The sequence below is a fragment of the Nicotiana attenuata genome, unplaced genomic scaffold (assembly GCF_001879085.1).
Source record: "Nicotiana attenuata strain UT unplaced genomic scaffold, NIATTr2, whole genome shotgun sequence".
Lineage (NCBI taxonomy): Eukaryota > Viridiplantae > Streptophyta > Magnoliopsida > Solanales > Solanaceae > Nicotiana > Nicotiana attenuata.
In genome coordinates, this window is record NW_017675128.1 from 12,009 (window position 1) to 24,593 (window position 12,585).

Sequence of the window (12,585 nt, forward strand, 5' to 3'; positions counted from 1 at the left end):
TGCGCCTTTCAATGGACAAGGGTCCAATGTATTTTTGCAATAGGCGAGGGTCATGGACCCCTGCAAATAAGTACTGCTTTGGGATTTTGACCATCACTTTGTCTCCTACTTGATATTCAACAAAGCGGCGATTCTGATCAGCATGCCTCTTCATCCGCTTTTGGGCTTTGACAAGATAGCTCTGCACTATCTCCAAATTCCGCTTCCACTCTTTTGAGAAGCTGGCAGCTCGAGGAGATTTAGCCATGTTTGGTGCATTCACAGTGTGTGGGAGTAGCGGTTGATGTCAGGTAACAATTTCAAAAGCGCTTTTGTTGGTACTAGAGCTCTTTTGTGAATTGAAACACAGTTGAACAGCATCCAGAAGCTTCACCCAATTCTTCTGCGATCCGGTTACAAAGTGGCGGAGATATTCCTCCAACATACCATTGAACCGCTCCGTCTGGCCATCAGATTGCGGGTGAAAACTTGAGCTGTGACTCAATTTTGACCCAAGGCACTTGAAGAGTTAGTTCCAAAAGTTGCTAGTGAAGCGTGAGTCGTGGTCACTAACAATGTCTTTGGGCAGGCCCCAATATTTGACGACATGAGAGAAGAAGAATCGAGCTGTATCTTCTGCTGATATATGTTGTGGGGCTGCAATAAAGGTGGCATACTTGGAAAACCGGTCCACCACAACCAAGATGGTTGTGATATCTCCGACCTTGGGCAATCCGGTGATGAAATCCAGGGAAACGCATTCCCAAGGTCTCTTTGGGACAACGAGTGGTTCCAAGAGTCCCGCTTGTGTCAAGCGGTCCGACTTGTCCTTCTGGCATACTAGACAAGTCTTCACATACTGAGCGACATCATCCGCCATTTGAGGCCAATAATAGGCACGACGAAGTAACGCCATGGTGCGTTCTTCACCGGGATGGCCGGCCACAGAGTATCATGACATTCCGCTAGAAGAGTCCTCCGCAAATCTCCTCCTTTAGGAACATAAAGTCGGTTCCCTTTTACTTTCAGAAAACCATCTTCCATGTAGAACTGGCGAGTCTTGCCCTGTTCTACCAAATCAACCAAATACTGAGCAGCAGGATCCTTGATGAGTAGATCTCGTATTTGGTCCTTGATGGATGTGGCTACTTCGCTCCCCCATAGGGTGGCGAGTAGGCACACCGATGCTAGATCAGCTCTCCAACTGAGCGCATCAGCAACATGATTTGTCTTTCCACTGCGATACTCCAAGTTGAAGTGGAATTCAGCTAGGAGTTCCTGCCACCTGGCCTGTCGACCGTTCAGCTTCGGCTGGGTCATGAAATGGCTAACAGCTGTGTTGTTTGTCTTGACCACGAACGGGGTTCCCAGCAGATAGTGCCTCCAGAGGCGCAAGCAGTGGACGACAGCCAATAATTCTTTCTCATGGGCGGCATAGCGCCGCTCTGCATCCTTCAGCTTTCGACTCTCGTACGCTACAGGGTGCCCTTCTTGTAGCAAGACTCCGCCGAGGGCATAGTCAGATGCATCTGTTTGTACCTCGAACGGCTTGGCCAAATCGGGAAGGGCCAAGACGGGACTACTAGACATAGCCGCTTTTAATGCGTTGAAGGCCTCTGCTCTCCTTGGTCCCCAATCCCAAGGTGTGACCTTCTTGAGGAGTTCTGTCAATGGCACTGCGATAAGTGAGTAGTTCTTCACAAACCGCCGGTAGAAGTTGCATAGGCCAAGGAACGCCCTCAAGGCGTGGACATCCTTAGGTGGCGGCCAATCTGTGATGGCCTGGATTTTCTGTTGGTCCATCTTGATGCGTCCTTCCTCGATGACATGTCCGAGGAAATCAATTTGCTTCTGAGCAAAGGAGCACTTGGATAACTTTGCATATAGTTCATGTTCCCGCAACCGAGCTAGGACCTTCCGCAAGTGTACTAGGTGTTCTTCCAATGTCTGGCTATATACCACAATGTCATCTAAGTAGACCACCACAAATTCGTCGATGTACTCTCGGAAGACTTGGTTCATGAGAGTGCAAAACGTAGCAGGGGCGTTGGTCAAGCCGAATGGCATGACCAGGAAGTCGTACGACCCATATCTTGTCACACAAGTCGTCTTGTGTTCATCACCCTCTGCAATCCGAACTTGCCAATAACCTGTCTTCAGATCTATCTTGGTGAACACCGTAGCACCACCCAGTCTATCAAACAAGTCCGCCATTAGGGGAATAGGGTACTTGTTCTTCACGGTGATTTTGTTTAGAGCTCGATAATCCACACAGAGTCGCAGGCTGCCATCATGTTTCTTTTGGAATAGAACAGGGGACCCATATGGGGACTTGGAGGGTACAATGATCCCTGTATCTAGCATTTTCGTCAATTGTCTCCGAAGCTCGGTGAGTTCGGGTTGTGACATTCTGTAAGGCGCCCGGGCAGGTGGCTTCGCGCCCGGCACCAACTCAATTTCATGGTCCACAGTGCGCCTAGGCGGGAGCCGCTTTGGCATGTCTTGTGGCATGACATCTTGAAACTCCAGTAGTAACTCCTTCACGGGTTCAGGAATGGGACCCGAGGAGCGTTCTATATCTTCAATGCAGAGGGTTGCCAGGAACGTAGGTTCATTCCTTTTGACCCCCTTCTTCAACTGCAAGGCCGAGATGTTCTCAACGGCCATCTTCATGGGCAGGCACGGGATAATGTAGGGCTTGGCCCTATTGGTACCCATCATCAGTAGCATGTCTGCAAATGGTACAGGCATGGTGTTGGTTTGCCTTAGGAATTCCAGCCCAACAATCAACTCGAAGTCATCTATGATCACCACTCGCAGGTTGAATTTTCCTTCGTAAGGCCCAAGCTTCACCGGTACTTCTTTAGCTATTCCACCTACTGGCTGGGGAGGTGAGTTGATAGCCTTGACGCTACCTTTACCTTTCCCTACAACTAGTCCAAGGCGCTCCACCTGAGTCGAGGCTAAGTAGTTGTGGGTAGCACCCGCGTCTATCATAGCCCGAATGGGCTTGCCATTCACCTTCATCTCGACGAACATTAAGGTCCTCTCTTGTTTAAGAGGAGTCTCTTCATTCGCCTTCTTTTTCCCTTTCCTGGTGACGGGACATGGGTCCTTCTTCTTACGAATACCAGCACTGGTCTCCGCTAGTGCCTCAGAAATGGAACCCACAATTGCATTGAAGGCACCTACTGGTTCAGTCTGGTCCGCATCGTCTGAGTCGTCATCAGTCCCATCATCAATAGCCTGATGGGCATTCATCTGTGCATATGGGCACTCATTGTTCCAATGTGGACCGCCGCAATGACGGCATCCTGAAGGAGGCTTTCTCGCCCGATCATTGTTGTTTGACGCAGCACTGTTGCTGCCGGAGGAAGGAGCTCTAGATTTGTTTGAGTTCCGATCTCCCCCATTTTTGCTAGGACCACCACNATTTTTGCTAGGGCCACCATTGCTAGGCTGGCCCCCTTTGAATCCCGCTCGGGCAGGCGGCTGGGGCCTGTCTTTCCGAGCTTCCATTTGGTAGTCCCCAAGGCATTCAGCTGCTTGGATCGCCTTGGGAAGGGTATCTACCCTTTGTCTTTGCAGCTCCACACGGGCATAGGGTTTCAACCCTTCCAGGAAGGTGAAGAGCTTGTCTTTGTCCCCCATGTCATGTATGCTTAGCATGAGCGCGGAGAATTCCCGCACTTAGTTCCTCACTGATTTTGTCTGGCGGAGCTCCCGTAATTTTCTCCTTGCATTGTATTCAACATTTTCGGGGAAGAATTGTAGGCGTATGGCTGCCTTCAGTTCTGCCCATGTCTCGAGAGTATCTTCACCGGCCTTGATGGCTTCGTACTTCACCCGCCACCAGAGCTTAGCATCGCCCTGAAGATACATGGCAGCAGTTGCTACCTTCTTAGCTTCCTCTAGGCCCCCAACCGCATCGAAATACTGTTCGACGTCAAAGATGAAGTTCTCCACTTCCTTGGCATTCCTAGCTCCACTGTATGGCTTTGGCTCAGGAATTTTCAGTTTCTGTGTCGCGGAAGCAGAGTTCACAACGCCCCCGATTTGGTTTCCACCTCCTCGGAGTAGGCCTGTAAAGAAGCGTTGACAACATTGAGCTGGTCTGTCAATTTGTCAATAGTTTGTTGCATGGAGTCACCCTGCCTGCCTCTTGTGCCCTGTGGGCTAAATCCTCGGCGCGCTCCTGCCGGAGCCCCTCGAATTTCTCAAAAATTTCGGCTGCCTCTGTGGCTGCCGTCTGTCGGTCTCCCTCGGAGTCGCGACTGATGTTTTCAATGTCAACTTCGGCCTGGAGCACCCTGCGGTCCAGGTCGTCCAACCTTTGCCCTAGGCTGGTTCTTAGTTCAGGCACCGTATCCACAATAGGCCGTAATACCTCAACCGTCCCTTCGAGAGCCGCAATGCGGTCCCCATGATTCACCATGGTCAGAAATGGTGGTAATGTCAATACGTTTCCTCGTCCGATGTCGAGCCTAGGCTCTGATACCAACTGTTACGCGGCGCCTTCCTGAGATTCCTTGTAAGGGCGACGTAAGGCTAGGCAACTGATGTCAGTGCAGTTGCTGTCCGCCAACTGAGGTCCCCTCCGTACGCTAGACGAGATTGTTAGTGCCGTACGGGAAAACCAATGTCAAGAGCAATTGAGAGAACAGAAATGAGAATTCAGAATGAAAGAAAGCTTGATTGCATTAATGAAAGCTATTACAAAAAAGCAACGCGGTGTCGAGGGGGAGAGACACCAGTACAGAGAATTGCTTGCTTGCTAGAAAATTTTGATTGCTTGATCCCCCCTAATAATACTTAAAAAAAATAATCCAAAGACTAGACTTGACTAAGCTAGAGAAACATAATGGAAGTACATGAAATAAAACTACTCTATATTTACAATGAAAATGACTTAGTTTTCTATAAGGCAGCAGCAGGTCCGTTGTCAGCAGCAGTGTCTTTGGCATCACGGTCTGCGCGCGCGGCGTTGTCTGCGCGCACGGCGCTTTTAGCTTCTGCCTGCGGCTTGGCGCTGGCGAGGGATATCGGTGGGGCGACAGAGGCACCTGCGCGCTTGTCACTTGGCGCGGCCAAGACCACGGGACCGTCCGTGGCGCTAGGCATCGGGAGGCTTGCTAGGACGCCACTGGGCGCGCCCAAGGGGTCATGGGGCATGGCTGGAAAGCCGCCCATGACAGCACTTACGTCATAAGAAAAGAATTCAACCTGCCGACATAAGCGCTTACGTCATAAGAAAAGAATTCAACCTGCCGACTTAAGCGCTTACGTCATAAGAAAAAAATTTAAAGATGAATTCTTCCACCTATTATTTTTCTTCTCTTTTGACTTTTCTTTTTTTTGATTGCCCTCTTCTCCTTGACTTTAATCTGCCACGACCATGACTTTGTCGTCTTTGGTTGCTTCTCCCCTACTTCCGGTATTAAAAGCAGATCCTGTGGAATCACTTGATTCTCTTCGACGAATATCTTCGCTTAGAACCAATGTCCTGACTTCGTCATCAAATGTTATATTAACAGAACTCAATTGAGTTAATATTATATTAAACTTATTGATATGTTCCGTGACAGATCCACCGTCTATCATCTTTAAGTTGAACAATCGACGCATCAAATAGACTTTACTTGAAGCAGATGACTTCTCGTACATATTTGATAACGCCTTCATCAGGCATCAGTGGTCTTTTCATTAATGATGTTAAACGCCACATTTCGTGTTAGCGTCAAACGAATCACACCAAGAGCTTGGCGATCTAGTAGATCCCAATCCGCTTTGGCCATATTTTTCTGGTTTTTACCTCGATCAGAGGTAAGTGTAATTTTTTCTAGTACAAATAATCCTCTATTTGCATTTTTCAGAATCCAAAATCTTTGCCCTTGAACTTGTCAATCTTAACCTTCCCTTCTTCCGATGCCATTTTCACACAAAAAAGTTATGTGAATAGTGCATGTGAATAGTAACAACAATACTATTTCGTGTAAGAAAAAATATTCCAAATGTATAAGGTAGACAACAATCACTGTTGGTGAATAATATTATCACTATCAATGGATAATGTTAGAAATGATGATCAATAGTGTCGCACTATTCTTGTGAATAGTACCTGCACCAATACCGTGCTTTTCTGCCAGAATTACACTATCTGTGCTCTGATACCAATTGTTGGGAAGCGTGTCAGGCTAGTAGAAGGGAAAAAATATTTAAAAGAGAAAAGCAATAAATTTTACAAGACAAGACAAGACAAGACAAGACAAGATTTACGTGGTTCAGTAATTTTTGCCTATTCCACAGCCACACAAAGAATAACTTTTTATTAATTGAAGAGAAAGAAGAAGTTGAGGGATCATCTGCAAGTGAAAATGCAAACCCCTTTTATAGGCATTTAAATTCCCTACCATGTAAGCACTTACGTTATAAGAAAAGAATTCAACCTGCCGACATAAGCACTTACGTCATAAGAAAAGAATTCAACCTACCGACGTAAGTTCTTACGTCATAAAAAAAGAATTCAAAGATGAATTCTTCCGCCTATCATTTTTCTTCTCTCTTTGACTTTTCTTTCTTTCACATACAGCAACAGGTTTGCTCCTATCATATCTCTCAGTCGATGGATATAAATTCTTTTTCTCATCTCCCTAAAGTGAGTCATCTATGATTCTTCAATACAACCTGTTATTCTTTCTAATGTTCCGAGCTTTGTTGGTGTATACTTGGACATTTAACTCTGTTTTATTGATACCCTCTAGTTGTCTTGTAAATTATCCGTGAAGTAACTCTACCTTGGTTTGAATGCACTGCTCTTGAATTCACGGCATTAGAGTTAGTTGTTGCTATATCATCTGGATTACTCGCAGTCTTCTAGCTTAGTGTCACTTACAGTGGAAGATTATATGCAAAATTTATCAGTCGAGAAAAAGCTTATCACACTTTAGAACTGTATGGAATATTCTGATAGTTACACCAGAATCTGAAATTCATCTGAAATATCCCTCAGAAGAAGGATAGAAATTCTTTTTCTCATCCCCTAATGTGAGTCATCTATGGTGCTTCAATATCTCTCAGACGATGGATAGAAAATCCTTTTCTTATCTCCCTTAAAGTGACTCTATGGCGCTTCAGTGTACGACCTGTTACTCTTTCTTTTATTCCAGGCTTTGTTGGTGTACACTTGCACTTTTATTGTAACTTCCTCTGGTTGTCCTGTAAATTATCCGCAAAGTACTTTTTCCGATGATTTCGATTCACTGCTCTTGATGTCACGGCCTAGTTATATAAAGATTGTGGTTGTGAAAGAATATTCAGTTGTCGCTTGCATAAAAGTTGGAGAACTTCCAACCAAAATGTCACTTTACCAGGTGTGTAGTACCTCATTGCTTACATCTAAACGTGTAATATCTTCTTTAAGTGTTCCTGAGTTTACTATCCTTGTAATGCAGATGTTTATCTTGCTGGGACCGTGATGTTAATATTTGGGATGGGCTTGTATGGATTGTTCATCACTAATGTCTCTCCTGATGTGCATCCAAGCAGTGATCGTGCCCTCAAGCAGTCTTCCTTGTTTGGGATGTTTGCTCTGAAGGTAGCGCACTCTGGATCTTCTTGACTTATGTACCTTATTTCTTTCTCAATTCCATTTACCAATTTTAACGGTTCTTATACTTCCACTATATATTGTTGCCTTTTTCATAAACTTCAGTTTATTCAATCCTGTTTGATTACTGTAGAAGGAAACTGGAGATGGCAAAAATGATGGTTCTCTTTCAAAATGGAAACTACTTTTTTTAGAAGAGAGTTGTTTAAGCTGGAATTGCAGCCATGTCACATGATCTAATATGGTTCACTTTTCAATCATAATGTATTAACAAACATGGTTTTACTCTGAATATCCCTAAAAGACTAACATAAGAGGTATTAAAGATTTAATTGAACTGTTGAAAATTGTTATAATCACAAGAAGCATAAGTTTCGTGAAAGCTAGTAATATTCTTTCTTTTGTCCTGCTACTCTTATGACCCTCTATACGAGCGTTTGCAAATGACCAGAAATTGGTGCTGTAACATGTAAACTTGTGAAGATGAATGCATCTAGCATACATCAACCACGAAACATGTGCACTTGTAGGTATAGAGTTTTCTGTTTTGTTCTCCTGTTTCAATCAGTTGATGTTGCCATGTAGGAGAGGCCAAAATGGATGAAGATCAGTTCGCTCGATGAACTAAAAACCAAAGTAGGACATGTAATTGTCATGATCCTTCTTGTCAAGATGTTCGAGAGGAGCAAGATGGTGACTATAGCCACTGGTACTGATCTGTTGAGCTACTCAGTGTGTATCTTCTTGTCTTCTGCTTCCTTGTATATTCTCCATAATCTGCACAAGGAGTAATAGTTGACATGTACTATACTCATGTATGTATGTATAGCCAAGTAATCAAACTTTTGAAGCTAAAAAAAAGGCAGTCAGGTACATTGCTGTTTCTACGGCTTGAACCCGTGACCTCCTGGTCACATTGCAGCAACTTTACCAGTTACGCCAAGGCTCCCCTCCAAACTTTTGAAGCTAGTATTTAAAAAAAAAAAATTCCCTGAAAACCTTGCATGATTCATTCAGTATTCATAGCTCTCTTTTATGAAAGAAAAATGGAATTCCAATCCGAGGTGTTCTTAGAAAGAAAAAAAACGAGTTGGTTTGTTTCTCTAGACTTGTGGAGGGCAGAATACTTCCTTTTCTCTCATATAGCTCGGCAGTACTAAAACTGAATATTCCAGCATCTACCATTAACCATAGATTAAAGAAACAACACAAAAAACACCTCCCAACACCCAACAAGAAGCAAGCCTACACAAAACAGTACTATTGGGACACTTTCCTCTACTGTGTCAATGAGGTATCATATTATTCGAGTACAGGGCACCTTTTGATTAACCAACTAGTAGTCGTACCCGCGCAATGCGCGGTCAATGTTAAAAATATTACTTAAATTAAATTTTGATCGGGCTTGTTTGAACATTAGATCGTATTGCTTTATTAAGTTTCAATTTCATCGTATTTGTCAATATGATATATCCAATAATAAAAAATTATTAAATTAAAGGGACTTTTTTTTTTTAAATTAAAGGGACTTATATAGTCATTGAATAACTTTTTTGTTATGTATTTTTCTTTACTATATTATACAATGTTTAGTATTCTTACATTGTTAATAGAAATTTTTATTAGCATATTACTTTGTTTAATATTTTGTCGTATAGTTTATTACTCTTGAAATATTTTTTATTTTGAAGTTTATTCTATTGTTCACAATAATATTGTCTGAATTTTAATGAATAAAATCTCTAATAAATTGAAGGGACTTATATAGTCATTGAATAACTTTTTTGTTCTGTATATTTCTTTATTATACTATCCAACTTTTAGTATTATTACATTGTTAATAGAAATTTTTATTAGCATATTACTTTGTTTAATATTTTTGTCTACTACTTTCTTTTTGTAATAATAGAAGATATATATATTTTATTACTCCTAAAATATTTTTTTATTTTAAATTTTATTCTATTTTTCTCAATAATATTGTAACACTCCTCAAATTTATATAAATTTCAAGACTCGCTAAATATAGAATTTAATTTTTCCCCTTAAATTATACTTCTATTACGGAGTTAAACCCTTGTGAGTAATTTTGAGTTACATCTATATTTATAAATAAGTGGCTATACAATTAGGGAATATTAATAATTTTTTTTGGTTAAATCCACTAGGCTGTGTGCCTAGGGCTGATTTTTATATATAATAAATAAATTACAACAGAGGAGGGGGACATAACCTGATCTCCAATGGTATGGTACAGGGGGATCTGGTCATGTAAACATAAGGACCAGAAAGAGCCTGAGAGCTATGATGTGTTAGACCTATGATGAGGATCCAATTGACTATCAAGCTATGATAGTCAACTAGATATGCAAAACCAGGATGAAATAAACCTAGGTCAACTATACATGATTGCACAAGTAACCTAATTCTACCAAAAATTGAGTTGTAAGATTATCTTCCATATACAAACAATTCTACATCTAAGACCAGTGTAGAAGTTCCCTGCAGAAGGTGGCAAAATACATGTGATGATGGATGGTTCTATCTTCAGCCTTGCTTTGACATTGAGATCAACGAAAGCTAATGTGAAGATAGTTAACAAAAAGAGGGCATGGTTTGAGCATATAGTATGCTGCTTCTTGCTGCTGACAGTAGAAAGTGAACATTGGCTGCAATATCTGGTAGGTGTATAGGGCAAGGTGTTTAGGTCTGGGCCCCAGGTGATTGTGATGCAAGTTTGATGAAACTGTTGTTGAATTTGTTGTTGTTAGCTTATGAGATTTGTGGCAATCTGTGCCTTTCCAGCAGAATGAGCACCAAAGGTGCTAATACCACTGACTGAAAGGGCATAAATTGCCCAAGTCTGCACCATGTACCTGCAAAACATAGCAAACAAGTTAGAGAAGGGGAGCTCAATTTCCAGGTTCTTGTGTGTACTGAATATGAGTCTGGGGGTAGGGGGGAATTGGAATCCCTGATTGATGAAGAAGAACTGATTGCAGGTTCTTGTGTTGACTGCAATCAGTGGATTTGTTATTTCTGGTGGAAGAGGAATGTGCATGGAGTTGTTGGTCACAGTAACATTCTTGAGGGTAAGGCTGCTCAACTAATTGCCCAGCTGTTTGGGCATATATGAATGGAATGCTTGAGTCACAACTTGCAGTACTGGAGTCTGTAGCTGCAATTGTTGATTTCCTATTGATTGTGCTGAGGAAATGGTTGAGCATCTGAAGATTGATGGTGTTGCTTTGATGATTCTTAACTGCCAATTGATATATCTCCAAGAGACTGAGCACCATTGGTGCTAATACCACTCCTAGGAGACGTATCAATCGACTGACTAGACCTGCAAAAGAACAAACAGAGTTAGGAAAGACATTTCTCCCTAGATTTCTTTGTCTGTTGTGATCAGGGTATTTTTTGTTGTTTGCATTCAGGTTCTTGTGTAGACTGATGCAAGGTGGGTGATAATGGATGGATATGGGCTGACATCTGTGTGCATGGTTGATTATGTGGGTGCTTCTGTGTGTTTTTGTGTTCTGGTAGGGAATGGGGAATGAAAAGGTGATGGATCTGGGGATATATGTAGTTGGCTATGTATGTTTGGATTGTTTGGAGGTTTAGAATGTGGGGTGTGATCATTTGGGAGTTCCTGTGGTTGTAGGGACTTGCATCAATTCTCAGGTTTACTACAGAACTGAGCAATGGCCCATGAGTACCTGCAAAAAAGAAGCCAATGTTAGAAAATTCAGCTTCAGTGATCTCCTCCAGTTGGATTGGATCCTAATAATTTTAATTTTAATTTTAATATTATTAATTGTTAAAAGTAGGTATCATCAATTATTACTTAAGTAAAAAAAAATAATAATAATAAAAAAATGGACAAAATAACCAAAGCCCTTAAGCCCATAAAAGTTGTTGAAAAGCGTAAGCAGGCTTAAAGCCTTAAAACTTCGAACGAAAAAGAAACTCCAAGCAGACTTCTTCTCAAAAAAAGAAACTCCAAGCAGACTTCTTCTCAAAAAAGAGAAACTCCAAGCAGACTTCTGCGTATAAGAAACAGACGCACGTCCCAGCGAAAATACTCACGCAAGCAACGAAAAATTCTAGGATTCTTACCAATCACTAATTCTTGAATTCAGGTATGTAAATTTTCCTATTGTCAATTATCCTACAGTGGTAATAGGTAAGAATTGAATAGCTAATCCCTTTCTTCCTCTATATCAACAGTAAATTACATGTTTAGGTGTGAAACTTTAAAATTTATTTAAAATGCACTGGTTGTTGTAGAATCAACTGTTTGACGGGTATAAATTGGACTGGAGTCTACGTATTGGCTCGAGAAGTTTTGAGGTGAGTTGATATAACCCTTTACTAAAGTGGTTTAACTCACAAAAGCACGCACACAAGGTGTTTGATGAATTGCATAAAAGAGTTAATATATACTTAATTGGAGTAGTAAGTACCTATTAGCTTAGAATTATTTTCTAGCTAAACTTTAGATGACTATTTTGATATATGTGCATAAATTTCAGATTTCTATGTTATTCTTATATGCCATTTTCATGTTGAAAATTCATGAAGGATCAAGAATCTTTATAAATACTTTTGAATGTTTATTTCATTTTTATGACATGCCTTACATTTAAGGATACCGGTATGAGTATGTATAAAAGATTTAGACTTGAAAAGTCACAAGAAGAAGTTTTAGAAAAAAAAGATTTTTGGGAGTATCCTTTATTCTGAGAAGGGGTCATCGTCCAGGCTTAGGGTCCTGACCAAGGCGTTGACTTCCTGAAATTACTTGTGCCAAAGTAGGGAGCACACGAGCTGAGGGTCTCATTGCTGAGAATTTACTTAGCCGTGCTAAGGTATGAGACATGAGCGCTAAGAACCATGAAGCGAGTGGCACCTCGTGGATTGGGCCTATTCGATTAGGTTGGGATCGAACCCGTGCCAATCACACGGTGACTGAGACATAATTAAGTCAGGATAGTTGG

At 41.8% G+C, this 12,585-nt stretch overlaps 1 long non-coding RNA gene across 1 annotated transcript; it reads left to right on the forward strand.

Moving 5' to 3' along the window:
• Positions 1 to 5,129: 5,129 nt before the first annotated feature.
• Positions 5,130 to 8,470, forward strand: LOC109219695. Its single transcript, XR_002066973.1, has 3 exons — positions 5,130 to 7,349; positions 7,431 to 7,573; positions 8,171 to 8,470. It is a non-coding gene; the product is annotated as an uncharacterized LOC109219695 (long non-coding RNA).
• The last annotated feature ends 4,115 nt before the right edge of the window (positions 8,471 to 12,585 follow it).